This window comes from Triturus cristatus, chromosome 11 (assembly GCF_964204655.1).
Source record: "Triturus cristatus chromosome 11, aTriCri1.1, whole genome shotgun sequence".
NCBI lineage: Eukaryota > Metazoa > Chordata > Amphibia > Caudata > Salamandridae > Triturus > Triturus cristatus.
Window position 1 is genome coordinate 914,902,881 of NC_140594.1, and position 26,155 is coordinate 914,929,035.

General features: G+C 47.8%; 1 protein-coding gene across 1 annotated transcript in view; it reads left to right on the top strand.

Moving 5' to 3' along the window:
• Positions 1-26,155, top strand: part of LOC146785604 (uncharacterized) — a 233,650-nt gene that overhangs the window by 15,833 nt on the left and 191,662 nt on the right. Inside the window, exon 3 of the mRNA XM_085633088.1 lies at positions 8,306-8,403. The gene's annotated coding sequence lies outside the window, so the exon portion shown is untranslated. The remainder of the gene's footprint in view (positions 1-8,305; positions 8,404-26,155) is intronic.

Below are 26,155 nucleotides of genomic sequence, written 5' to 3' on the forward strand. Positions count from 1 at the left end.
GAACTTTGCCTTACTTGTGCTCGACTCGAGCATGACGTGTAGCTGACGTGGGGAGGGTTGCTGTGCAACTGGGGAGTCTGGAAGTGAGGCCTTCAGTGAGGCCTTCAGTGTCAGGACGACCAGCACATCTTGTTTTATCTGATATCTGAAGTCTGGAGCAGGGACTGATTTGTGACATAGGTTGCCCATCACCAAAAGCCAATGTGGCATCTATTCCTTCATTTACTTCCTTTACTGTAGAGGCCTTACATGAGGGCTATGGGCTTTTTACTGACGTGAGCTTTGCAATCTCACAAAGAGAGACAGTAAGGCTAGGCTCCCTCCTTGCAGATGGGTCGTGTTTATTCCTCCTTCTCCAGGCAGGAATGCGGCTCGGTAGGAGTAAGCAGATAACCGTGCTCAATACTGTCTCGGACAGGGCCCCTTTGGCTGATGCCCAAGTGTGCAAGGCCAAGGATACGCAGCTGCAGCTTTCTGAACGTCTGAGGCCTGAAACCTCTTTTCGGGTCTAGCTGAGCCACAAAACAAGGGTTTTCATGTGGTGCAGGAAAACATGATGTAAAACGTATAGGCCTCAATACAGATTTGTCGTTTCTCTCATGGGAGACTGGATGATGACAGGCCACGGTTATAGCATAAGCATCATGTTAGACAGGCCATGGTGATAGACAGGCCGTGGAGGGGAAATGCATGGGATACATGCATGTATAAGTAAAGCGTTTGAGGGGGACGTAGGGGACATATAGGTCTCGCAATTTTCCATTTCCTCAGGTTCTGTTCCCACAGCAGCAGCGATGTGTAATTTCTGTTTCACGTAGCAGAGGATGCATCGGTTCCACTGGATCAAGCACCTAGATCCACTTCCAATGGGCTAGGGAGAGGAGCAGGAGGTGAGACTTTGATATCCATAAGTCTCAAAAACAAGAAGCAAGCCATCATACCCTTGGAGATCACTCTGGGTTCAAGTATGAGTCCAGAACTTCCTCAGCAGGGGCGGAGCAGCAGTCCAGCAGAGTCGCAGTTCTTGTAGTACCACAGCAGACCTTCTTAATGGCAGAGTTTTTTTACAGGTGTAGAAGTGTCTGGGGAAGCTCATCAGGACGTTGCCACCACTGCCCTCGGTACTCTGTCGGGAGCGGGACCGGACTACACATCCCAGGCTCCTTTGCCAGCACAGCTGATTCTATGCACCCGGAGGCGCCTACATAATCCTTGGCGCTCTCCCGCAGTCCGGGAAGCTCATCAGGACATTGCCACCACTGTCCTCGGTACTCTTTCAGGAGCGGGAGCGGGACCGGACTACACGTCCCAGGCTCCTTTGCCAGCACAGCACAGCTGATTCTACATGCTCAGAGGTGCCTACGTAATCCTTGCAGCTCTACCGCAGCGCGGGACACGCGTGGGTGTGCCCGGGCCAAGGGCGGGTCTGCCCATGCCCACACCCAGAGGAGCCCGGAGGAGGCTGGGCTGGGCCCATTCCCTTTCACCTGCGTTTTGACCAATGTACTGTTTATCCCTCACTTTTCCTGCTTGTTAACATGTCGAAAGGAAAGGTATTAAAAGAGAAGTCTGAAGGGAGGGTTGGAGCAATGCTGGACACTTTCTTAATTAGAGCAGCAAGCGTTCTTTCACACGAGCTAGAGCTGACCGAAAGACGCCTTTCTCTGGACCCTACCTCATTAATACTGGGCCTGTCCCCGGCCCCAGCTCCTGAGACTGTTACGTTACCACTCACTACAATGCCAGCACCTGTAATCCCAACAGCCCTTTCTCCAGATAAAAGTGGCTTCCCTTCTTTAAACCAGATTACAGAGTGCGTTTCAGGAAGGGGTTTAGACTGTTCCTTCCAGAATGTCTACCTACTGGATTCCTCCTCACCGCTGCCACCTGCCAAACGAACCAGAACAGGGGGGGCTACTAAAGGTGCAATACCCAAAAAACATTCAAACATTTGTGCTCCTAAACCTAAAACTAAAAGTGCCCAAAAAAGGGTGCACTCCATGAATTCTAAAGTGATAGCACCACCGGGGCTTGTAAACACCTTGTCACCTGAGGTACTGCAACCGGTTCCCATCGAGCCAGAGATCGGGTTGGCTGAACAAAATAATGGCTCCCATTCTTGTCAAATTGTCCCAAATAGAGTTACGTTTGACGGAGTTATAATTACAGAATCAGACCCTACTTGCCAGAATGCCTGCTATGCAAGATTCTCACTCGATAACAGCTACAATCCAAGTACCATCAAGAGAAATACGGGGGCCACTCTCAGCGGCAAAAACGACGCAGCCATCAGCATTTCTTCTACCACCCGGAGGACCCATTAATCACGCTACACAGCCTGTCAATACTCCCTCTAATCCCAATCTGACATGGGCCACACAATGTCTCTCAGGTCCGAATGAAGGAGATTCTACCTCTCAGCCGCTTTTACCCCAGAAGGGACCAATAGGAGTAGCACATAAGGCAAGACAGTAAGATAACAGTAATGGAGCGCAAGAGCATTTCCAGCAACAAACTCTTCAACTTCCACCCGCCGCTGCTCCACTGGTTCTGGTTCTGGCAAATGTCCCCCCCCCCCCCCCCCCCCCCATGAAAACCAGAGTGAATCTACCCAAAAGTTAAAGGACAAATGCCTGCATTGGCTGTTGTATAATGTTAATGCGACCGACCGGGGGAGGCTGTTGGCTCACAAACTAATTATGGCCAGGAGAGTGGGTTGGGTGGGGGGACAAAGAAAAACTTTTGACGGTGATTGCGTGGTAATCAATTTTAATAATGCGTAAGCAAGTGCTTCCCTTTTGGCTAACCTTCACAGTCCCGCTTTAAGGAACACCCAGATAATACCTTTAGCTTTGGAATTCTTTTAAACTGGCCAGGATGTTTCCATGGGAATTATTCTCAAGGACAGAAATACAAATCCATTTATCGACCGGAATGGGGGTCCCATTACAAATTCTGGGATTAGATTACACAATAGATTTGCTGCCTTGTCGAATCTGGAGGATTGTGACTGACTAATCCAGTCACCACCTCAACTATCCATCAGGCCATCCACCGCGGCCCCAGTAGAGTGTAGCCTACTGATACCTTCTCCCAGTATATTACCCTCTGAGGTGGTCCCTGCAGTTGTAACTTTAGCGCAAGGTACACAGGGACACGGGCAGATTCCACCACCCCCTGCAAACAAAACTGAGGGTACTAGAGCGAACATGGTATCATGGAATGTGGCAGGCTTAGCCTCCAAAATAGTGAATCCACACTGGCTAAATGAGTGGCAAGACATGGAGATAGTTTTATTCCAGGAAATCTGGGCAATAGACCCTCTGTTTTTTACGAGGTTTCGCACCTTCCACTCTCCAGCTGTTCCCTCAGCCTCTGGAAGGGCAAAGAGGGGTTTACTTATTTTAATTTCAAATACTACTCCACTCCAAGTCAGACAAGTTGGGCCCCCACATACCCATTTCCAGATTTTAGAGTTGGCCATCAGGAAACAGACCATCTGCACTCTTGTTAACTATTATAACAATGAGTTTGGGAGGAACTCGAGGGCTGTGGTGGATGCTTTAGTGGGGGGGATTGAGAAATTGTAAAAAGGGAAAAAAGGGGGCAATGTGAAACTTATGGGCATGGGACTCTAACACCAACCCTTGTAAGCTTATCGGGAACAGGGTTTGTGGTGTAGAAGATACTCATGGTAATCTCCTCCCGCATTTTTCACATAATGGGTACGGAGAGACTCTAAATAGCCTGTTATTTCAATGGAATCTGTGTATGCTAGGTGTGTCGCATGAGAGAGGGCAAGGGACAACTTTTAGAAGGGGCACTCACGAGACCACTATTGATTTTGTTTTAGTGTCCGGTCATCTACTTCGGAAAGCGGCCCTTAAGAGCATCCGGTTTTCACCCCATAGTGATCATGCTAAGCTATTGACTTATTTAAATATCCTACCCACACCTAAAGAACATAATCAGGCTGTTGAGGATCTGAACCTGTCTAGGAAAAATGGCTATCAATTGAAAAGGACAGTGGTAATAAAATCAAATTTGGTCCCTGAAATCTTTTCGCTGGAAAAGAAAGACATCATAGAATGCGTGGGAGAAAAGGTATTGCCCGCAGACCTGGTCACTAGATTCATCACCATTTTGGTAAAAATGAAAATAGCAATCAGGCGGGTGAAATCATCAAACTCTACAGCAAAAAAGGGGTGGTTTGACTCAGCCTGTATCAAAGCGAAAACAGCCCTGGTAAATGCCTTAAAAACTCCCCCCAGAGGCTACCTCAAGACCCGCTCACTACGCAATGAGTATGAATTAGCCAGGAGGGTGAGAGAGAATGATCTAAGGGCACAGGCGTGGGATGACCTTGAGCAAGCAGCCTGCTCTTGCAGCAGCAAAGATTTTTGGGAAGTTGTAAATGCCCCTTATTTTAAAGTCATTAGTGACCCCGTATTAGATGTCCACGTAGATGAAGAGGCATGGGTGAGACATTTTGAAGGAATTTTTGGGATATCAACTCCTTTACCTACATTAGTATGCCCCCAGACTATTCACCTCAGGAAGTACTCATTTTTACTGTATCTGAGGTCCAAAAGGCGCTAGAATCCTGTACCCCCGGTAAGGCTCCGGGGCTGGACGGCATACCAATTGACCTCCTCCAATATGATTATGAGATGTGGGCTCCCTTACTGCAAACATCTTTAACAGCATTCTGATAGTAGGTCCACTGCCACCATGGAACCAGAGCGTAATTGTCCCGATTTATAAAAAATGGGATAAGGGCTCTCTGAAGAATTACCGCCCTATATCTCTCCTTGATACCACCTCCAAACTAATGGGGCGGGTTCTACTGGCCAGATTGGAGGATTGGGTAGAATCGCATAACATAATCATGAAGGCACAATATGGGTTCCGTAGAGGTATGGGGACAGTTGACCAGTGCCTAAACCTCTCCCTAACCATAGGGAAATACTCTAAAGCTAGAAAAGGGAAGCTATATATGGCCTTCATGGACTTAACATCAGCCTTCTATTGCGTGTCACATTCCAGGCTATGGTCCATGATGGAGAGTATTGGCATAGAACTACCGATCATTGGGTTCATCCGGCAGCTACATGCCAATGCCACTGCCTGCGTAAGATATGGTAGGAAGGGAGAGTGCACTCGTCATTTTATAATTGAAAAGGGAGTAAGACAGGGGTGTGTACTCACCCCATTTCTTTTTTCAATCTACACGAACGAAGTCGAGTCCTCCCTGTCTACTCTCTCATTGGACGTGCCCAAATTCGATCAAACCCCCCTTCCGATCCTGGGATACACTGATGACGCAGTACTGATGGCAAGAAAGGGGTTGGCCTTACAAAAACGGATTAAAGCTTATTCCATTTTCATGGCTTCCCTTGACCTAAAAGTCAATGAAACAAAATCATTTATAATTGTGGCCAGAGAGACTAGAGGTGAGAAAAATCCCCACTTTCAGATGGCTGGCAAGGAAATCAAGGTGGTTGACTCCTTTTCATACCTAGGGGTGCTCTTTGATAAGGATCACTCGTGGTCCAAATTAGTAAAAACAAGAGGCCAGGGTATGCAAAGGAGCCTCAATGCCATTCAGAGATTTGCTAAAAAGTTGGGTGGAAGCCCATTGGATGTAACTAAAAACATTTACCTAGCTAAAATAAAATTAGCCGTAATTTATGGAACAGGTGTTTGGGGGATGGTCAACGCTGGTTCGTTACAGCAAATGGAAGACTCCTTTTTTTAAAATCATGTGTCTCTACCTCAATCGACCCCAAATCACATTTTACATCTTGAACTGGGGCTTCCTTACTTGAGTGACACCATAAGGTTGGCCCCTGTCCTCTTGTGGCTATCAATATGGCAGAGAACTACGGTCGACTTGACACAAACCATTATAAGAGAATGCTGTAATACAGATCACTACAAAAGTATTGGGTGGCTAAATTATGTAGAAACTGTACTGAAAGCTGTAGGGATGGTAAAAAAAATTCTAGGACCTTAATTCCTGTAAAGAGGTCAAGAAGAGATGTTTAACGGATTTATACTTTCAAAAAGCAGAACACGCTGGTAGGGAAAAAAAAACGGATCCATCAATCTTCCATTGCATACGACCTGGTCCCACCAATAACAGGAGAAGGTTTTCATTATTTAGCTTGTTTAAACAATGCGCAGCACAGATTTATATTATTGCGCTTTAGACTGAATATGATCCCGTTACTCCTGGGCTACCCACAAAATAAATATAGATTAGCAGATCTCGCCCCCTGCCCTTGTAATAACCATGATGTGCAGTCAGATCTGCATATCTTGTTATTTTATAAAAATTATTCCAAGGAAAGGAAAATATTTATACTCCCAATTCTGAGGCACCATAAATTTAGGCAATGTCGGTTCGCCATGTATTTTCTAAAAGCTTTACTGGACCCATTTGTATGTTTCTGTGTCGCTTCATTTCTATGGGCCTGTTTCAGGAAGAGAAAAAGGCGGGCCCACATTTTAGTAGTATTGTGTAATTTTAATCATGAATTGTTCTACCTTTTTTATATAAATGATTTTAAAGGTCTTATTTGGATCACAGCAAACTTGTCTAATACTCATTTTAACCAATGTATATATGTATATTTATTGACTTGGACATTTTTATATGTATCTGTGTGCTTTTATTGTCTGTTTATTAAGATCGAATAAAGCTGTAAACATTTTTTTTTTTTAAATAAAGTGACTGATTTAGTGAGGTCGGAGGCCCAGAACGTATACCCAGGTGTGCCTTTGAAGTGGAGGTGACTTCAAAGAGGGGCTTTGAAGTGCACAGAGATCTTCCCTTCCCAGCCCTGGCTCCAGACTCACTATAGGGAGATATGCAACCCTTTGTGTAGGGGCATGACTCTACCCATTCAGGTATAAGTGTCAGCCCCTCCTTCACATCCTGCCCAGGATAACCCTTTGGATTCAGTTGGCCACTCAGTCTCACCCAACCTTCCTTTGTGTGTAGTTGTCTGGAGGAAATGCACAAAGTTCAGCTCTCACCACCTCAGACGCATATTGGAGACAGCCTGCAGGGACACAGGGCTTTAAGAGCAGAGAAATGCCATCTTTCTCAAAGTCAGTTGAAGAGGGTAGGCCCCAATACCTTTATCTAGATAGGGCCTAATTAAACGAGTACAACAAGAAACCTAGCTACCACTTTCTCTGCTGTTATCTGCTTAAACAGACAAAGAACCAATACCTGATTCCATTTGTCCTGGTTATTTATTAAAACATAGCTTCGTTTGTTTCATTTTTTTCATTTTTCAAATGTCATATATGTCCAAGATAGAGAAAACACCTTTTGTTTCAAGGAAGTGCATACACATCAATTATAAACATAATAAACAACAATACATAGACACAACTTCACAATAATAATACACTAGTCAGTTTCAGTTTTTCATGAGCTTCATAGATGCAGCAATCCCATTGTAGATGATTTAAACAGTCCCATTTGAATGGATGATGCCCATTGGGAAACAAACTTAGAACCAGCCGGGGTTGAATATATATGGAATTTCCCAAAGCTGCTCGTGTTCATGAATTATAAATTCCTAAATGGTGGAAAAAGCTGACTCGTTACGTGTTCCAGTAGTACTCATAGGGCTCTCTTCAGGGCTTTGACTTGGTGTGATCTAAAAGACCAATAAACAATGTTGCTATTTTATGGATAGTTACCCCCTTTCTCACTGTATACTGAGTAAGTTTTCTCATGAACACTGCACCATACCTGGTTAGCGCATGGTCTTTTGTTGCAGGGTAAAGTACTCTTCCTCGCTGATAACTGAAAAACAATTTCTTTGATAGTTCTGTCAAGTGCTCTAGGAGGTGAAAGGGAATCATTAAGCAACTGATTGCCAGGTACACTTTAACAAAATACTTAAATTAAATATTGTGGCATCTCACTTAAATCGGAGCGGCTAGCCACTGATGTATCGTTCATATTTGGAGCGCGTAACATTGTTCTTCGAGTGTAGTTCAGATTCTTTCTGCAATCAAAGTGTACACATTTTAATTCATATCGCGTCTTCATAGCTTGCCGTTATAGTATGTGGGTAAAGAGGCAAAAAGGAGGGCTTACTTTATGTTCAGCAGAGCTTTGGCTTTCAAGTATAGTTTTACAAATAACGCGCTGTTGGAGCGCTTGGTGCCATTTCATTGAAAGGTAAAAAATAAGCCTTTGCTGTGTTGTTCTGCTTGGCCGCAAAGCAAAACGGCTATTCGATGATATGCCCTTAATAATACAGTTGTTTTCTGCATTTAGAAAGAAACAAACCTCAATCAATGAAAAGGCACCAAACTCTACAACAGCGCGTGATTGGAAGAACGATTATTGAAAGCCAAAGCTCTGCCGAACATAAAGTAAGCCCTCCTTTTTGACTCTGTACCCAGGTAGTATAACGGCAAGCTATTAAGGGAGGATATGAATTAAAATGTGCACACTTTGATTGGAGAATGAATCTGAACTGTACTCGAAGACCAGCTTTTCCCGCTCCAAATAAGAACGATACATCGGCGGCTAGCCGCTTCGATTTAAGTAAGATGCCACAATAATTCAAGTCTTTTGTTAAAGTTAATCTGGCAATCAGTTGCTTAATGATTCTTTTTCACCTCCTGGAGCACTTAACAAAACTGTCAAAGAAATTGTTTTTCAATTATCAGCAAAGAAGAATACTTTACCCTTTCAACAAAAGAGCATGCGTTTAACCAGGTATGGTGTAGTGTTCATGAGAAAACTTACACAGTATACAGTGAGAAAGGGTGAAACTATCCATAAAATAGCAACATTATTTATTGTTCTTTTAGATCACACCAAGTCAAAGCCCTGAAGAGAGCCCCATGAGTACTACTGGGACTCGAAACGTCTCGGCATTTTTCCACCATTGAGGAATTTATAATTCATGAACACGAGCAGCTTTGAGGGAAATTTCATATATATTTAACCCCGGCTGGTTCTAAGTTTGTTTCCCAATGGGCAGCATCCATTCAAATGTGACTGTTTAAAACATGTACAATAAGATTGCTGCATCTATGAAGCTCATGAAAAAATTGACTGGTGTATTATTTTTGTGAAGTTGTGTCTATGTATTTTTGTTTATTATGTTTATATTGTTGTTTAGGCACTTCCTTGAAACAAAAATGTTTTCTCTATCTTGGACATATAGAACTTTTGAAAAATGAAAAACTAAAAAAAATGAAGGTATGGTTTAATAAATAACCAGGACCAATGAAATCACATCTTTCTAAAAGTGGCATTTCTAAAATAGTAATGTTAAATCCAACTTAGTAAGCAAAGAGGATTTATCATTACCATTCCGATGATTTTAAACATGACAGAGCTACTCCTTCTCATTCATGAATTACAGCTTGTCCCAATGTTAACATATGTGAAGGGTAGGCCTCACAGTAGTGAAAAATGCATTTAGGGGTTTTTCACTACCAGTACATATAAAATGTAAAAGTACATGTCCTACCTTTTATTGAAACAGACCTCTGCCCTATGGGCTGCAAAGGTCCTAACTTAGGGGTGACTTATATGTATTTAAAGGAGAGTTTAAGGCTTGGCAAGGGGTTTTAATTGCTAAGCCGACATGCCAGTGTAAACTGCACTCACAGCCTCTGCATTGGCAAACGTGAGACATGTTTAATGGGCTACTTGTGTGGGTGGCACACCCGGTGCTACAGGCCCACTAGTAGCATTTCATTTACAGGTCCTGAGCACAGGTAGTAAATACTCCTAGGAACAAACAGGCAAATTAAATATACCTATTGTAGATAAGTAAATGAAAAAATGTTTAGGGAAGAAGCACATGCACTTTAGCACTGGTTAGCAGTGCTCAGAATCATAGGGCCAAGAAAAAGAATACAGAAAAAGTGGAGGTAAGAGGGCAAAACATTTGGGAATGACTAGCCTAAGGCTGTCAGATACCAATGATGCAATATTTTTGTAAACCATCTTAGGGCATGGTATTTCTGTCAGAAGATATTTTGGTTGCAATTTACTGGTAGCAATTACTGAAATTAGGAATATTGACAATGTATTTAACACATAAACATGCATAATATGAAACAATACCAGGTGAAAAGCAGGCCCCCAAAGGAAAAATTTGCAATAATCAGGAGTTATATGCTCTTGGTTCAATATGGTGCTATTCACATCTTAGTAAGATGTAATTAATAAAGTCTTATTAGTAGGATTAGCATGTTGTAAGTGACAATATATAGATATGAAAAGTGGCCGGCCAAGGATATATATACAATTATAAATGGATATCTGTGAATAGAGGGGACGTTTTTCTCCAACTGAGTGACAGCAAATAAACAATGAGAGGAAAATTCAAATTGTCTCTGTTGTCACTCTGAATTCCAATGTAAAAAACATTCCATTGTTCACCATTACAAAGCTGTAATGTTACAGTAAATATGGCCCCACCCATATCCTCACCTCTTGCTCCTATGAATAGAGGAGGTAAGGGAGTAGCCAGAACATAAAAACATCTCCCTCTTCAAATCAAAGCTCTTATGGCACCATGCAAACGAAGCAAATCATCATGACCATCCCCAGAAGAGCTCTCCTGTCTCTTTTTTATATTTACATTCTGTCATCCATTGATTCTTTCATCCATCATTCAGTCTTTCACCATTCTGTCTGTTCACCCATCCATATCCCGACCTATCCATTCATCCATCGATCCATCCATCAATCCACCATCCATCCATCCACTGTTTCACTCATGCATCTTTCTTATCCATCCCTTCGCTCATCCATCCATCCTTTCACTCATCCATCTATCCATCTTTTTTCTTGTCATCCATCCACCTTTTTATCCATCTATCCTCCCTCTCTTTCAAGTATCCTTTTATACATCCATTAACCCCCCTTTTCACTCATCTGTTTAGTCTTTCACTGATCCATCCTTTCTCTCATTCATCTCTCCTAATCTAATCATTTCACTCATCCATCCATCCTTTGTCTCATCATCCAGCCATTCATTCTCTCATCACCCATCTATCATTTCACTCATCTTTCGATCCACCCTGTCACTCATCTACCCTATCTACTTTTTTAGCCATCAATCTATCACCTCCCCTTTCACTCATTCTTTCACTTGTTGTTTTTTAAATAGTTTTATATAGCGTGAACTAGACCCGAAGATATTGGGTATCAGAGCGCTCTACATAGTTTCATTACACAAGGATAAATTCATTTTTGTTAGGCACGGGGAGATTGAGTGATTTGCCCCGAATCACAGGATGTAGAGCGTCGTTGCCGAGACTCGAACCCGGTTCCCCAGCTTTGACGTCGACATCTCTAGCTGTAAGGCTACATCCTCTCCCCATCCATCCATCCATCCATCCATCCATCCATCCATCCATCCATCCATCCATCCATCCATCCACCCTTTTATCTATCTATCCATCCATCCTCTCTTTCACTCCTCTATTTATTTTTTCACTCATCCATCCAGACATCCATCCTTTCACTCATTCCTCCAGAAATCTGCCCATTCACCCTTTCAATCATCCATCCATGGTGGAACTTTATTATTCTGTTCACTGTCCTAGTACTTCTAATAACTTTTATTTGCTTCTGTCTATTGATAAATACGGCACAACTATTCCATCTACCCATCCATCCATCCATTCTTTCACTCATTCAAACACCCATCCATTCTTTCATGTTATTTATGAGCCTTTGCTGAGTTGCAGACAGATGAGGCCCATCAAGAACTCCAACTCCTCTGTTGTTGCTAAAGCAAGGGATTTCACAACACTCCTCAGTGCAAGGTTAGACTGAGTCATGGAATACCCCAAACCCAGAAGTATTCAGCAGTGGTCTGAGCAGCAATAGGTAGGTGCACCGGTGGTGCGAGTACCTTGACACAAGGTTGACTGTAGGATGTCACCGGGCGCCAGACGCGCATGACCCTTGAACAACCCAAAAATAAGACAAGCTCTAAAATCAGAATTCACCACAAACCAGCCGCCTAATCTGCCACCACAAACTCAGAGGGTAGAGTGGAGACTCCAACCCCCAGCTGTTCTGGCCTGGAGGTGGGCAGCAACATCTGGCATGGTGCAGGAGCGCCTCTTAACTGCCTGAGGTGTCCCGCTGCATGGAAGCCACACACCAGCCACCTTTGCTGCCATAGCCTCAGTGAGTGGAGTGGAGACTCCAACTCCCAGCTGTCCCAGCCAAGAGGAGGGCTGAGATGTTTGACATGGCACAGGAGCACCTCTTAGCTGCCTGAGGGGTCCCGCAGCACGTGAGCCACAAACCAGCTGCCTTTGAAGGTGCAACCTGAGTGGGTGGAGTGGAGACTCCAGCCCCCAACTGTCCCGGCCCGGAGGAGGGCTGCAACATCTGACATGGCGCAGGAGCGCCTCTTAGCTGCCTGAGACATCCTGCCATCAGGGATGTGCACAGGCCGCTCCCGGGTGTGGCCCGGGCACAAAGACCGGGCCAAGAGCGGGCCTGCCTGTGTCTGTCCGGGGCTGGGCCCCCTTTCGGTTTTCTCATAGGATCCATAAGAAATAGGTGAGAACTTATCTAATTCTCATCATGGCAAAGCAGAGGACTGAGGGAGGGACGAGGGGGGTCGTGTACGTCATTTAGTGTCCCTTGTCACGATGTTAGAGAGAGTGGTGGGGATTGTGACAAATGAGATCAAACTAACAGAGTGGCTACTCTCACTTGACTATGGGGTCTCACTTCAGCTGTCACCAGGGTAAGCTGTAAACCACCGCTGCCTCAAATGAGGGCAAATTGTCATCATCGATTGTCCCACCCCACACGGGAGCAGTAACCCCAACCTAAGCCTCAACAAAAAGACAATGTCACTTAGCCACGCAAAAGCATGCACAAATTCCCTCCTACCCAAAAATACAGCAATCAAGAGTAAAAGGGTACCTAATAAACAGTCAACCAACAAAAGGAAACAACTAGCTGCATCCAGCAATAACCAATTGCTCGCATGGGCACAATCCCCCCTGTTGGACAAAGCCCCACAACCTAAACCGCAATTAGACCCATGTTAGAGTCGGGGATCTCTGGTTGGCGCAAGGTTGCCCTTGTGTCAAGCAGGAACCCTCTCCTCCACGTCAGGGCGCAGGATAACCCCTCGCGAATGACCCTTGCTCACCCTCTAGGTGCGTGGCGTGAGCAGCCAAGGCGATTCCTCAGGCGTTGTTGGTTAAGCACTTACAATTGTACACACAGTAAATACATTAATCCCCCCCAGAAACGGACACCAGACTTGGATATATATAAAAATACGATTCTTTATGTAAAAATAAGGTATATATATCTCAACAGACTTATCACAAGACCAATAACGTTTTCGCTAGGCCACCAGGTTATACCGTAGGCAAATGTTCTGGGTTTGTAGGTTCCAAATGGATAGTTCGTAGTCTCTTTACTTGTAGTTCCAGTACTCACAGAGATCGGTTCCTGCGAACGGGGAAATAAGGCGTTGCGGGCCCCGAGCCCGATACTGGAACTTCTTTTGTGATGAGGAGAGTCGGCACAGGTCGGTGCGACTCTCGGCTTGGGAAGTGTTCTTGGGTCCTCAATCAGCAGGTGTGGGCAAGTAGGCAGGCGCGGCCCGCGACCCTTTAGCACGGCGGTGCAGGAGGGTCTCCACAGCGGGGGCGGCGCGGCCTGAGATGTCCGAGGATAGCGAAGCGGGGTCACAGGGCACAGTCAGTGCGGCTGGATGACCCGGCGGGGATCACAGTCGTCGGACGGCTTCCGGCAGGAGGGGTGATAGCGCGTTCAGCGCGCTCCAGTAGCAGGCGGTGACAGGGATGCAGGCGGCCTGGCCCGGGGACAGAGAGCGGCTCGGGACGGAGCGGGGCTCTCACGGGATTGAGGCAGGCGAGCTTCTGAGTGTCACGGCCCTAGGAGGGGCGATGAGGGGCGCAGTCTCTTTTCCAGCGGGATGCACACACGGCTCGAATTGGAGGACGAGCAAGAAGCACAGAGAACCCACTGTTCCTGGGGTTCAGTTCAGGGGGCAAGCTCAGATCAAGCCCTTGGAGAATGTTCAAGCACAAAGTAGCAAAGTCTTTTCAGTAAGTCTCTTCCTCTCCTCTCTCAGCAAGGCAAGCAGCAGGCCAGCTCCTCCGGCGTCTTCTTCTCCTTCTAGTCGGGCAGAGGTCCTTTGTGGTAAACAGGATTCCGATTTCTTAGGAGCCAGGCTCCTACTTTTATACCATGATTCTTTTGTTCTTTAGCGCCAGGGGGCCTAGGCCTGGCTCAGTCCAGTTCTGGAGCACTTTGTTATGGTGACTCTGCTCTTTCCTTTCAGCAGCAGGGCAGAGACATCAGCCGCCCCACAGGGGGCGGCGCCGGCTTTGTGGTGGCAGAGCACAGGTCTATTCAAGAGTCAAGGTGTACTCCTCCCACCCATCCTGGTGTAATCTCTCTACCCACCACCTGGCAGCCAACCTGTCTCTGGGGATCCCCCCACCCTGCTCCTTACTGTTGCTAGGCAGAACACACACACACACAGCAGAGGCGGACTGAGATGGTCAGGTCAGTAAATACTAACTTTCTAAAAGTAGTATTTACAAACCCAGGATATTAAAATAAACTTGACTACAAGAAGTATTTTATTATTCTGAGTTCAGGCATACTAAACTCGACACTCTACCATGCTCTCTGAGTCCACCGGGGTCGCCGCGTTGGCGCGATCCCGGCAGCCCATTCTGGCCTATGGAGAGCAGGTAGCCTTCAATAGTGAAGAACGGAAATGGCTGTAATTCACTACTAAGACATGCCACACACATCAGGGCATGTCCTACCTTATGCCTACAATGCACCCTGCCCTTGGGCCTACCAGAGGGGTGGCTAATATGTAGGTAAGGGAAGTTTTAGGGACTGGCAAGTGGGGGCACTTGCGCAGTCAGCGCGACGGTCCCGGACCGCGCACAGGGTCTGCGGTGGCAGACCCTAGACACACTTTACAAGGCCGCTTCCGTGGGTGGCGCAACCAGCGCTGCAAGCCCACCAGCAGCATTGGCATTCACAAGCCCTGGCACCCTTGGTGCACTTTACTGGGGACTGACAGTGAATCCAATAAACCAATCGGGAACATCCATTACAGGTACACTTTACTTAGGGAGCACTTGCACTGCGGCACGGATTAGCCGTGGCGCAGTGCCCTGAGCGGACAACACCAGCAAAACAGTCGAGGCACACCATCAAAAAGTGGAAGGGAAACTCACGCCAAGGTGCCAGGTCTAACACGTGTCCCCTCCAGCTGAAATGTGGGGAGAACTACCCTTGCCCAGGGGGTTCCTCGTCACTAAGGCGGAAATACCTGGACAGACCGTCAGCGTTGGCGTGATCTGTACCAGGACGGTGTTCCACCGTAAAGTCCATACCCTGTAGGGAGATGGACCACCTCAACAGCTTCGGGTTTTCACCCCTCATTTGCATCAACCATCTGAGGGGCCTGTGGTCCGTCTGAACCCGGAAGTGAGACCCAAACAAGTAGGGTCTTAGCTTCTTCAGCGCCCAGACCACAGCAAACGCTTCTCGCTCAATTGCACTCCACCTACTTTCCCGTGGAAGTAACCTCCTACTGATGAAGGCTACGGGTTGGTCCCAGCCCTCCTCAGTCATCTGTGAGAGAACAGCCCCCACACCATGCTCGGAAGCGTCTGTCTGGACTAGGAATTCCTTGGAGAAGTCAGGGGCCAAGAGCACGGGCGCCGTGCACATGGCAGTCTTCAGGGTGTCGAAAGCTTTCTGACAGGTGTCAGTCCAAATCACGTTCCTGGGCTGCTTCTTCGAAGTCAGCTCTGTCAAGGGGGCAACGATCGTTCCATAGCCCTTGACAAACCTCCTGTAGTACCCAGTGAGCCCCAGGAAGGCCCTCACTGCGGTCTGCGTCTTGGGGGGTTCCCAAGCCAGGATGGTCTCAATTTTGGGTTGCAAGGGTGCCACCTTGCCACTCCCCACTTGGTGTCCCAAGTACACCACGGAACCCTGCCCGATCTGGCACTTGCTTGCCTTGATCGTGAGGCCTGCTCGGCGCAGCGCCATCAACACTTCCCAGAGGTGGCGCAGGTGTTCAGGCCAGGTGGCACTGAACACTGCGATGTCATCCAGGTAGGCGGCACTGAACGCATCCAGCCCAACCAGTACCTGGTTGACCAACCTCTGAAAGGTGGCAGGGGCATTCTTCATCCCAAATGGCATGACTCGGAACTGGAAGTGCCCATCTGGGGTAGAGAATGCTGACCTCTCTTTGGCCCCATCGGTCAAGGCGATCTGCCAGTACCCAGACGTTAAATCAAACGTACTGAGGAACCGGGCAGCCCCCAGCCGATCAATGAGCTCATCAGCTCTGGGGATGGGGTGCGCGTCAGTCTTCGTGACTGAATTGAGTCCTCTGTAGTCCACACAGAACCGGAGTTCAGGTGTGGCTCCCGGCGCAGCAGCCTTTGGGACCAAGACCACGGGGCTGGACCAAGGACTGCTGGAGGACTCAACCACCCCTAGCGCAAGCATTTTGGAGACCTCCTCCTTAATGCAAGCTCTGACCCTGTCAGTTACCCTGTAAGCCTTGTGCTTCACAGGTAAGCTGTCTCCTGTGTCCACATCATGGACGCACCAATCTGTGACACCAGGAACCAGGGAGAATCGGTCGGAAAATTGTCCCAGCAAGTGGCGGCAGTCTTCCTGTTGTTCGGGCGTCAGGGTGGGTGAGAGGTTAACTCCATCCACTGACCCATCTTTCTCAGAGGCCACTAAGAGGTCAGGAAGAGGCTCGGTCTCCTCTTCCATTCCATCATCAGTGGCCAGCAGCATGCCCACTTCGGTCCTCTCTAAGTGGGGCTTAAGGCGGTTAACATGTAGGACCCTCAAAGGGTTCCTGGGAGTCTGCATGTCCACCAAGTAGGTGATAGGACTTTTGCGCTCCACAACCTCAAATGGACCTGTCCACTTATCCTGAAGTGCACACGGCTCCACTGGGGCCAAGACCCACACCTTTTGTCCAGGTTGAAGCTCTACCAGAGTGGCATTCCGGTCGTACCACCGCTTCATCTCCTCCTGGCTGGCTTCCAGATTTGCCTCAGCAAGTTGCCTGAAACGCCGAGTCTGGTTTCGGAAGGCCAGCATGTAACTATATACATTCTGGGGAGGTTTCCTGGGAGATTGCTCCCAGCCTTCCTTGACCAAACTCAGAGGTCCTCTTACCGGGTGACCATACAGAAGCTCAAAGGGGCTGAACCCTAGAGACTTCTGCGGCACCTCTCGGTAAGCGAAGAGCAGGCATGGCAAGAGGACGTCCCACTTACGCCTCATTGGACCGTCCAGGCCCATGATCATGCCTTTGAGGGTTCGGTTGAATCTCTCAACCAACCCATTTCCTTGGGGATGGTAGGGAGTGGTGAACTTGTAAGTTACCCCACACTCCTTCCACAGGGATTTCATATAGGTGGATATGAAATTGGTCCCCCTGTCGCTCACCACCTCTAGAGGGAATCCCACTCGGGAGAAAATCCCCATCAGTGCCCGTCCCACCACGGGGGCCGTCACTGTCCTCAGAGGGATGGCTTCAGGGTACCGGGTGGCATGGTCCACCAAGACCAGGATGAACCTGTTGCCCAGGGCTGTCTTGGGGTCCAGAGGCCCCACAATGTCAATACCCACTCGTTGGAATGGCGTACCGACCACAGGGAAAGGTTGCAGAGGAGCCTTGTGCTTCCCTCCGCTCTTACCACTTGCCTGGCAAGTCTGACAGGTTCTGCAGTAGGAATCTGAATTCTTGTGCATTTGGGGCCAGTAAAAGTGGGTGACAAGCCTGTCATAGGTCTTGTCCATCCCCAAATGTCCTGCTAAAGGCACATCATGAGCCAGCCCCAGTAGGAAGGTTCTGAACTTCTGGGGTACCACCAGCACACGGGCTGACCCAGGTTCAGCAGCCTTAGGCTCGGAATACAGGAGGTCACTCTCCCAGTACACGTAGTGTGTTTTGGCCTGAACACCATTGGCCTGGTCTGCAGCCTGCTGCCGCATACCCACGAGAGAAGGGCATTCTTTCTGCTCCCTGCAGAATTCCTCCCTGGAGGGACCTCCTTCTTGCTGCCAATGGGTCAGCTCAGGCAGATCTCCCAGTTCGGCAATCTGTTCCCCGGTAGGCTCCAGAGCATCCCCCTCAGGGTCTACTTCCTCCTGGGCCGTGGGAACTTCGGGGGCCGGTTTCCCGCGCCTCCTGCGCCTTCTCCCTAAGGCCGGTTCCTGGACCTCTCCCTCAGGCTCCAGGACCCTCTCAACACCCCTACTGGCTGCCATGGACCGGGTGGTCACGCACGCCCAGTCGGGTAGACCCACCATCCTCAGATGCGTGGTCTTCTCCACCTTTTCCCAAGGGGAGCTCTCCAGGTCGTTCCCTAGCAGACAATCTACAGGCATGTCAGTTCTCACAGCGACTTGTAGAGTACCAGAGACCTCCCCCCACTCAAAGGGAACTTGAGCCATTGGACAACGACTCTCTACGTTGTCAGCATTGACAACCCTACAGTAGGCATTGGGTACAATTTGCTCTTGAGACACCAGGTGTTGCCTCACCGAGGTCACGCTGGCTCCTGTATCTCTAAGAGCCTCCACCTTCCTTCCATTGATGGTCACCACCTGCCCATATTTCTTAGTGTTAGAGGGCAGGTAGGTTACAGGGACCATCTCACTGTCTCCTAGCGAGACTAGGGTCATCTGCCCGGGACCCCCACCCTCCTGGACTGCTACTTCCTCCCCAAAGTTAACACTAGCTACTTGCCGGGGTGGAGCACCAGTGGGTGCGGTCTTACCAAACAGGCGACACTTAGGATCAGAGGCAATGTGACCCGGCTCACCACACTTATAACAATTGAAGGGCCCCTTTGGAACAGGTCTACCTGTCGGGGCCCCGTTCTGCTGCGGGGGTGGGGGAGGCTGAGAACCCTCCTGCTGGTTCCCTTGGGAATTACTTTGGGGGCCTTTTTGGAACCCCTTCTGTTTACCCTTGTCCCCCCCACTCTTCTGCTGGGGACCCTGCCCACCTTTGGCGGAGTCTCCCACTTGACCCTTGTGGACCCTGGTGCTGAGCCAGCGGTCCGCCTCCTCAGCAAGCTTCCTCGGGTTGGACAGCTTGCTATCAATCAGGTGCTGGCGTAGCTCAGGAAAACATTGACTGGACAAGTGCTCCCATGCAATTAAATCAAGCAGCCCTTGATAATCATTCACTTTGCTACCCTTCACCCAACCATCCAGCGCTCTGCAGAAAAAGGTCACATACTCCACATACGTACTCTCAGGGATCTTCTTCGTCTCCCTGAACCGCTGTCTATATAGCTCCGGAGTTAACCCATACCTGGTCATTAAAGCTTCCTTCATGTGGGGGTATGAGGTTTGGAGATCTAAGGGTAAATCTAACAGTGTGTCACGCCCTTCAGCAAGGAACCTTCCCCACAACCCCGCTCCCCAGTCTTTCTCAGGGACCCGGTGTGAGGACATGGCCACCTCGTAGGCCCTAAACCACTGCCCTATGTCATCCTTTCTAAAATACTCCTTTACTACATCTTTGGGGATGTACACCTTGGACTCTACCTGCGCTGGTGGAGTGCTGCCACCAGAAGGAGCGGTGTCCAAACTTTTCGCCTTCAGCTCCAACTCCTTCAATCTGATATCATGATCCATTTGGCGTTGTTGTGCCTCCAGGGCCAACTTCTGCTTTTCCATTTCCATCTGTCCTGCCAACTTTGCCATCTCCATTGCATGCGCCCTGTCTGCTGCCCTGTCTGCCAGCTCCTCTGGCGACCGGACTCTGCTGGGTTCCTCAAGGTTGTCGGGTGGGACGATGTCCCCCGCATTCCGTAGGTCTCGTGACTCCTTCCAGGCTCTCAACGCCTTGGTGTACTGGGTCTTCCTCTTGCATCCAGCATGGGGGACTCTGAATTGTACACTGTAGCCTTTCAATTGCTCCATCGTGTAGCCTTCCAGTCTCTCCCAATCCACCTCATCGATTCCAGAAATCACAGAGAGTGCTCTCCCAGCGGAGTGTGAGCCAGGCATGGTCGCAGTAATGGCAGACGTCTCAACAAAGTTCAGAAAATGAAAACCTGTGGCTGCGTTACTTGGTCTGCTCTCACTATCTGGTGATTAATAACTCACTGTATGCAAATTACAAGTGCAAATCCGAAATCCCAACCGCTGCCACCAATGTTAGAGTCGGGGATCTCTGGTTGGCGCAAGGTTGCCCTTGTGTCAAGCAGGAACCCTCTCCTCCACGTCAGGGCGCAGGATAACCCCTCGCGAATGACCCTTGCTCACCCTCTAGGTGCGTGGCGTGAGCAGCCAAGGCGATTCCTCAGGCGTTGTTGGTTAAGCACTTACAATTGTACACACAGTAAATACATTAATCCCCCCCAGAAACGGACACCAGACTTGGATATATATAAAAATACGATTCTTTATGTAAAAATAAGGTATATATATCTCAACAGACTTATCACAAGACCAATAACGTTTTCGCTAGGCCACCAGGTTATACCGTAGGCAAATGTTCTGGGTTTGTAGGTTCCAAATGGATAGTTCGTAGTCTCTTTACTTGTAGTTCCAGTACTCACAGAGATCGGTTCCTGCGAACGGGGAAATAAGGCGTTGCGGGCCCCGAGCCCGATACTGGAACTTCTTTTGTGATGAGGAGAGTCGGCACAGGTCGGTGCGACTCTCGGCTTGGGAAGTGTTCTTGGGTCCTCAATCAGCAGGTGTGGGCAAGTAGGCAGGTGCGGCCCGCGACCCTTTAGCACGGCGGTGCAGGAGGGTCTCCACAGCGGGGGCGGCGCGGCCTGAGATGTCCGAGGATAGCGAAGCGGGGTCACAGGGCACAGTCAGTGCGGCTGGATGACCCGGCGGGGATCACAGTCGTCGGACGGCTTCCGGCAGGAGGGGTGATAGCGCGTTCAGCGCGCTCCAGTAGCAGGCGGTGACAGGGATGCAGGCGGCCTGGCCCGGGGACAGAGAGCGGCTCGGGACGGAGCGGGGCTCTCACGGGATTGAGGCAGGCGAGCTTCTGAGTGTCACGGCCCTAGGAGGGGCGATGAGGGGCGCAGTCTCTTTTCCAGCGGGATGCACACACGGCTCGAATTGGAGGACGAGCAAGAAGCACAGAGAACCCACTGTTCCTGGGGTTCAGTTCAGGGGGCAAGCTCAGATCAAGCCCTTGGAGAATGTTCAAGCACAAAGTAGCAAAGTCTTTTCAGTAAGTCTCTTCCTCTCCTCTCTCAGCAAGGCAAGCAGCAGGCCAGCTCCTCCGGCGTCTTCTTCTCCTTCTAGTCGGGCAGAGGTCCTTTGTGGTAAACAGGATTCCGATTTCTTAGGAGCCAGGCTCCTACTTTTATACCATGATTCTTTTGTTCTTTAGCGCCAGGGGGCCTAGGCCTGGCTCAGTCCAGTTCTGGAGCACTTTGTTATGGTGACTCTGCTCTTTCCTTTCAGCAGCAGGGCAGAGACATCAGCCGCCCCACAGGGGGCGGCGCCGGCTTTGTGGTGGCAGAGCACAGGTCTATTCAAGAGTCAAGGTGTACTCCTCCCACCCATCCTGGTGTAATCTCTCTACCCACCACCTGGCAGCCAACCTGTCTCTGGGGATCCCCCCACCCTGCTCCTTACTGTTGCTAGGCAGAACACACACACACACAGCAGAGGCGGACTGAGATGGTCAGGTCAGTAAATACTAACTTTCTAAAAGTAGTATTCACAAACCCAGGATATTAAAATAAACTTGACTACAAGAAGTATTTTATTATTCTGAGTTCAGGCATACTAAACTCGACACTCTACCATGCTCTCTGAGTCCACCGGGGTCGCCGCGTTGGCGCGATCCCGGCAGCCCATTCTGGCCTATGGAGAGCAGGTAGCCTTCAATAGTGAAGAACGGAAATGGCTGTAATTCACTACTAAGACATGCCACACACATCAGGGCATGTCCTACCTTATGCCTACAATGCACCCTGCCCTTGGGCCTACCAGAGGGGTGGCTAATATGTAGGTAAGGGAAGTTTTAGGGACTGGCAAGTGGGGGCACTTGCGCAGTCAGCGCGACGGTCCCGGACCGCGCACAGGGTCTGCGGTGGCAGACCCTAGACACACTTTACAAGGCCGCTTCCGTGGGTGGCGCAACCAGCGCTGCAAGCCCACCAGCAGCATTGGCATTCACAAGCCCTGGCACCCTTGGTGCACTTTACTGGGGACTGACAGTGAATCCAATAAACCAATCGGGAACATCCATTACAGGTACACTTTACTTAGGGAGCACTTGCACTGCGGCACGGATTAGCCGTGGCGCAGTGCCCTGAGCGGACAACACCAGCAAAACAGTCGAGGCACACCATCAAAAAGTGGAAGGGAAACTCACGCCAAGGTGCCAGGTCTAACAACCCACATACCTTGCATAGAGTTATCGCATCCAGCAGTGCAACCCCAGACCCTCCACAAGTGGATTCCTCTCTGTGTGAAATTTTGTGCAACAGACTCAGTCACATTCTTGGGGAAAAGTTAAAACCACTGTTGGAGCGACTGATTGCTCTTGAGAGTAAATTAGATCATATTGGTTGCCCATTCAAATCGCACAATGTACACAAACATACTGATCACACAAACAGTACTTTACCTCTTTAGCACCCCATGTATCACTTTTATCATTCAACACTGCTTTGCAAATATCCCTCAATGCCATTTAAGCTGGCAGCACTTTGAATAAACAGCAGAGACCGACCCCATCGACCTCATTGGATGTGTGCAACCTCACAAGAGATAGTAGACCAATAGCCTCTAACCCCTCGCAAAAGGACCCAGCCCTCAATTTCACACGCACTACCCGTAGAACAAGTTATAGTGCTCATTCAGGTAGCGGTAAAATACATTGTGCAACCAAATCTCGGGAGATTTTGGAGAACCCAGATACCCAGGATCTCCCCCCAGCAGTCTGTCCCTATGTGGCAGTCCCGGCAGGAGTGTCACCATTCAGGACTTATCAAAGTAAATTGTGGAAGGAATTAAAACACAAAAGTGTTGATTGGCTCTCCAAACACAAAGGCTCCAACTTCACCCACGGTAATGATATGTTGATGGTCCAAAGGGTGGGCTGGTTTGGTCGTCCTGAAAAAACTTTTGCAGGTGCCTGTATTGTAATTAACTTCCAAAGGCCATCACCCCTACATAATTTGTTAAGACAACAGGAAGACAGCTGTGGTTCTGGCACTAACATTTGCTGCCTCTCCTTAGGCTACTTTTATCAACCCCTGACATCAAGGCCTTCAAACCCCTTCCCACACCTCACACTGGGAAACAGGTTTGCCAATCTAGAGGGTTTAGATGGATTGGATTGACTGAGATCAACCCCTGTCAATAGGACTGGCCCAGTCACTACTGAGTCACTCTCAGCTTCTGCTCCAAAGATTATGATAGCCTCTAGTGTGACTGATAATTCTATAGATAACACATTAAAAATATTGATTTGGAATATAGCTGGGTTACAATCCAAACTATCATGCCCCAACTGGCTTACCTTTATCACCCAGTATGACAGACTGATGTTCCAGGAGACCTGGCTAAGAAACGAAGTACATATAAATGGCTTTGTCTGCTTTCATAACCCAGCATCTTCATCAAGGTCTGGGTGTGCGATAGGAGGTTTGGCAACGTCGGCAAATATTAAGGCTGGAGGCAGCCCGAAGGCCCTTGATACAGTTGATGCAAATTTTCTGACAGTAAGAAATAAAAGAGGATGGACATTATACTTAACTCATATTTATAACAATGATTTTACTAGTATGCCCAATACCAAATTGATATCCTTATTTGAACGTATCTCTGCTCTTCAGAAAATCACAGCTGATAGTGGCAAAAAAACAGGGTTTTGTTTAGAGGGCGACTTTGCCCATTGTCTCCTTCTTATCTCCATATAATGAATCTTTATTCTAATTTAATGGAGGCCATTACCGAACCTAATAGCTTGAATGCAAGAGGGCATGAGCTGGCCTCTTTATTGGCCGCCCATGACTTTGTGAATGTCATGGACACCGCATATAGTGACATCGTAGCACCCCTCCACTTTTAAGGGCCGAAGTCAAACATCTACAATAGATTATACTTTTATATCCTCCTACTTTGTAGACTCTCTATGACATGGCAATGTGATCTCAACCAGCTACAGTGACCACAATCCTATGGAAACTCTTGTTGCGTTAGCCCCTAAACCATTATTCAATAGGGAGATCGGGGCTTGTCATCTTGACCCCTCCTCAGATGGTCTAAGTTTAAAATGGAACCTCCGTCTTGTGCAGGCACGCCTTACCGAAGCTGATACTACTAACCCTGCAGCTGTGGCCTTTGATCATCTTTGTGACAATATTAAAAAAGAGCTTGTGGTACAAACACATGAATCAACTGGCAGACCACATTGGTTTAATTGGGAGTGTTCAATTGCTAACCGTCAGCTGCAGCTGATCCTTAAGGCTCCCCTGAAGAACCCCTTGATCGTGGCTGAAGCCTATAAGCAGTGTAAGCGGGCCATAACTATTAGGAAAGCGGAATTACATTATCAACAATGGGACTCACTTATCACAGCAGCAACTATTAAGAACCGTGAACTTTTCTGGGCTGCTGTTAAAGAGATGAAACAATCAAAGCGACTAGAGTCCAAGATTAATTGTAACATTTCAAGTCAGGACAAGGAGGCCCATTTTTCTAGAATATACACCTTGGAAAGCCCAGACACTGACACTATGTTTGACCTCAACCATATCTCAGTACAAATTCCTCTGGAAGAGGTTGAGGAGACACTGCATCAGAGTATCGGTGGCAAGGCACCTGGCCCAGATAGGGTTCCTATTGACATCCTGAAGCACAATCCCGACTTTTGGGCACCACTATTGCTGAATGTTTTTAATAGTCCTGCTTTCGCTCCTCTTCCTACGACTTGGTCTACCTCCATAATTGTACTCATTTTTTTAAAGCGGGGACCGTTCCCGACCCAGATGTTAAAGGCCCATTTCATTAATCAATACTTCTTTAAATATTTTAGGCAGGGCCTTATATAATCGTAATAACAAGTGGGTTCAGGAGAAGTCAATACTCCAGATCAAAGGTGGGTATGATAGAGCAGTGCCTTAACCTTGAGTTAATTATTGGGAAATATACTATAGCTCAAAACCCCCCCATACCTGGCCTTTATGGATTGACTAGAGCATTTGACAGTGTAAATCGTTCAAAGCTGCGGTCCATATTAATTTCCCATGGACTGATTTAAATACTAGTGCACTTTTTGGCATACCTGCACAGAGGCATGAAAGCAAGAATTCGAATTAACACTAAAGGGTAGGTGTCAGAAGATGTTGACATCATGAGAGGCATGAGATACTAAGGGGCGTATTTACAAGGAGTGTGGATTGGTGCCAAATTTGGCAGTGCTGATTCCGGCATTTCCAAAACGCAGGGATTCACCATATTTACAACAATAAAGTGCACCACTGTGTTTCCCTTGTGCTGGCATTACAATTAACTGTCTAGTGCCAATGCAGGTGCCCTTGCACAGGGAATGATTGTTTATGTGTAGGAAGGTGTCCCTTCCGGCACATAAACAATCAATAATGACGATGTATTACTTCTATGTGTGCTGCAGAATGCAAAAACGAGGGGAAATAAAACTATTTCTCCTCGATGTGCAATTCCAACACCTGCTATTGCATGGTGTTAGTTTTCTGGTGCTTCCTCTGATTTAGTGTAAAGAAACTAGGGCCCCCTGCTATACAATGAGAGTTCCTTTAGACAGGCATCAAAATATAAGTGCAAAGTCCTAAGGCAGCTCAAGTAATAATCAAATACAGACAATAGTTCATAGTAAACTGAAGGAAAAGAGTTTAGAAAAATACAAAATGTGTTTTATTTTCTTCAAGCAATATAAAAAACATAAAATATAGATCAATCCACATGCTCACTCCAATCATATTCACATTCACTCACTCATTCTCATAGCTGAAGACATACAAGTTGACAAAAATTTATCAATATATAATTAATTCCACTGTAGCTGATTGATCTGCTTCATAAAGATATTGTTGA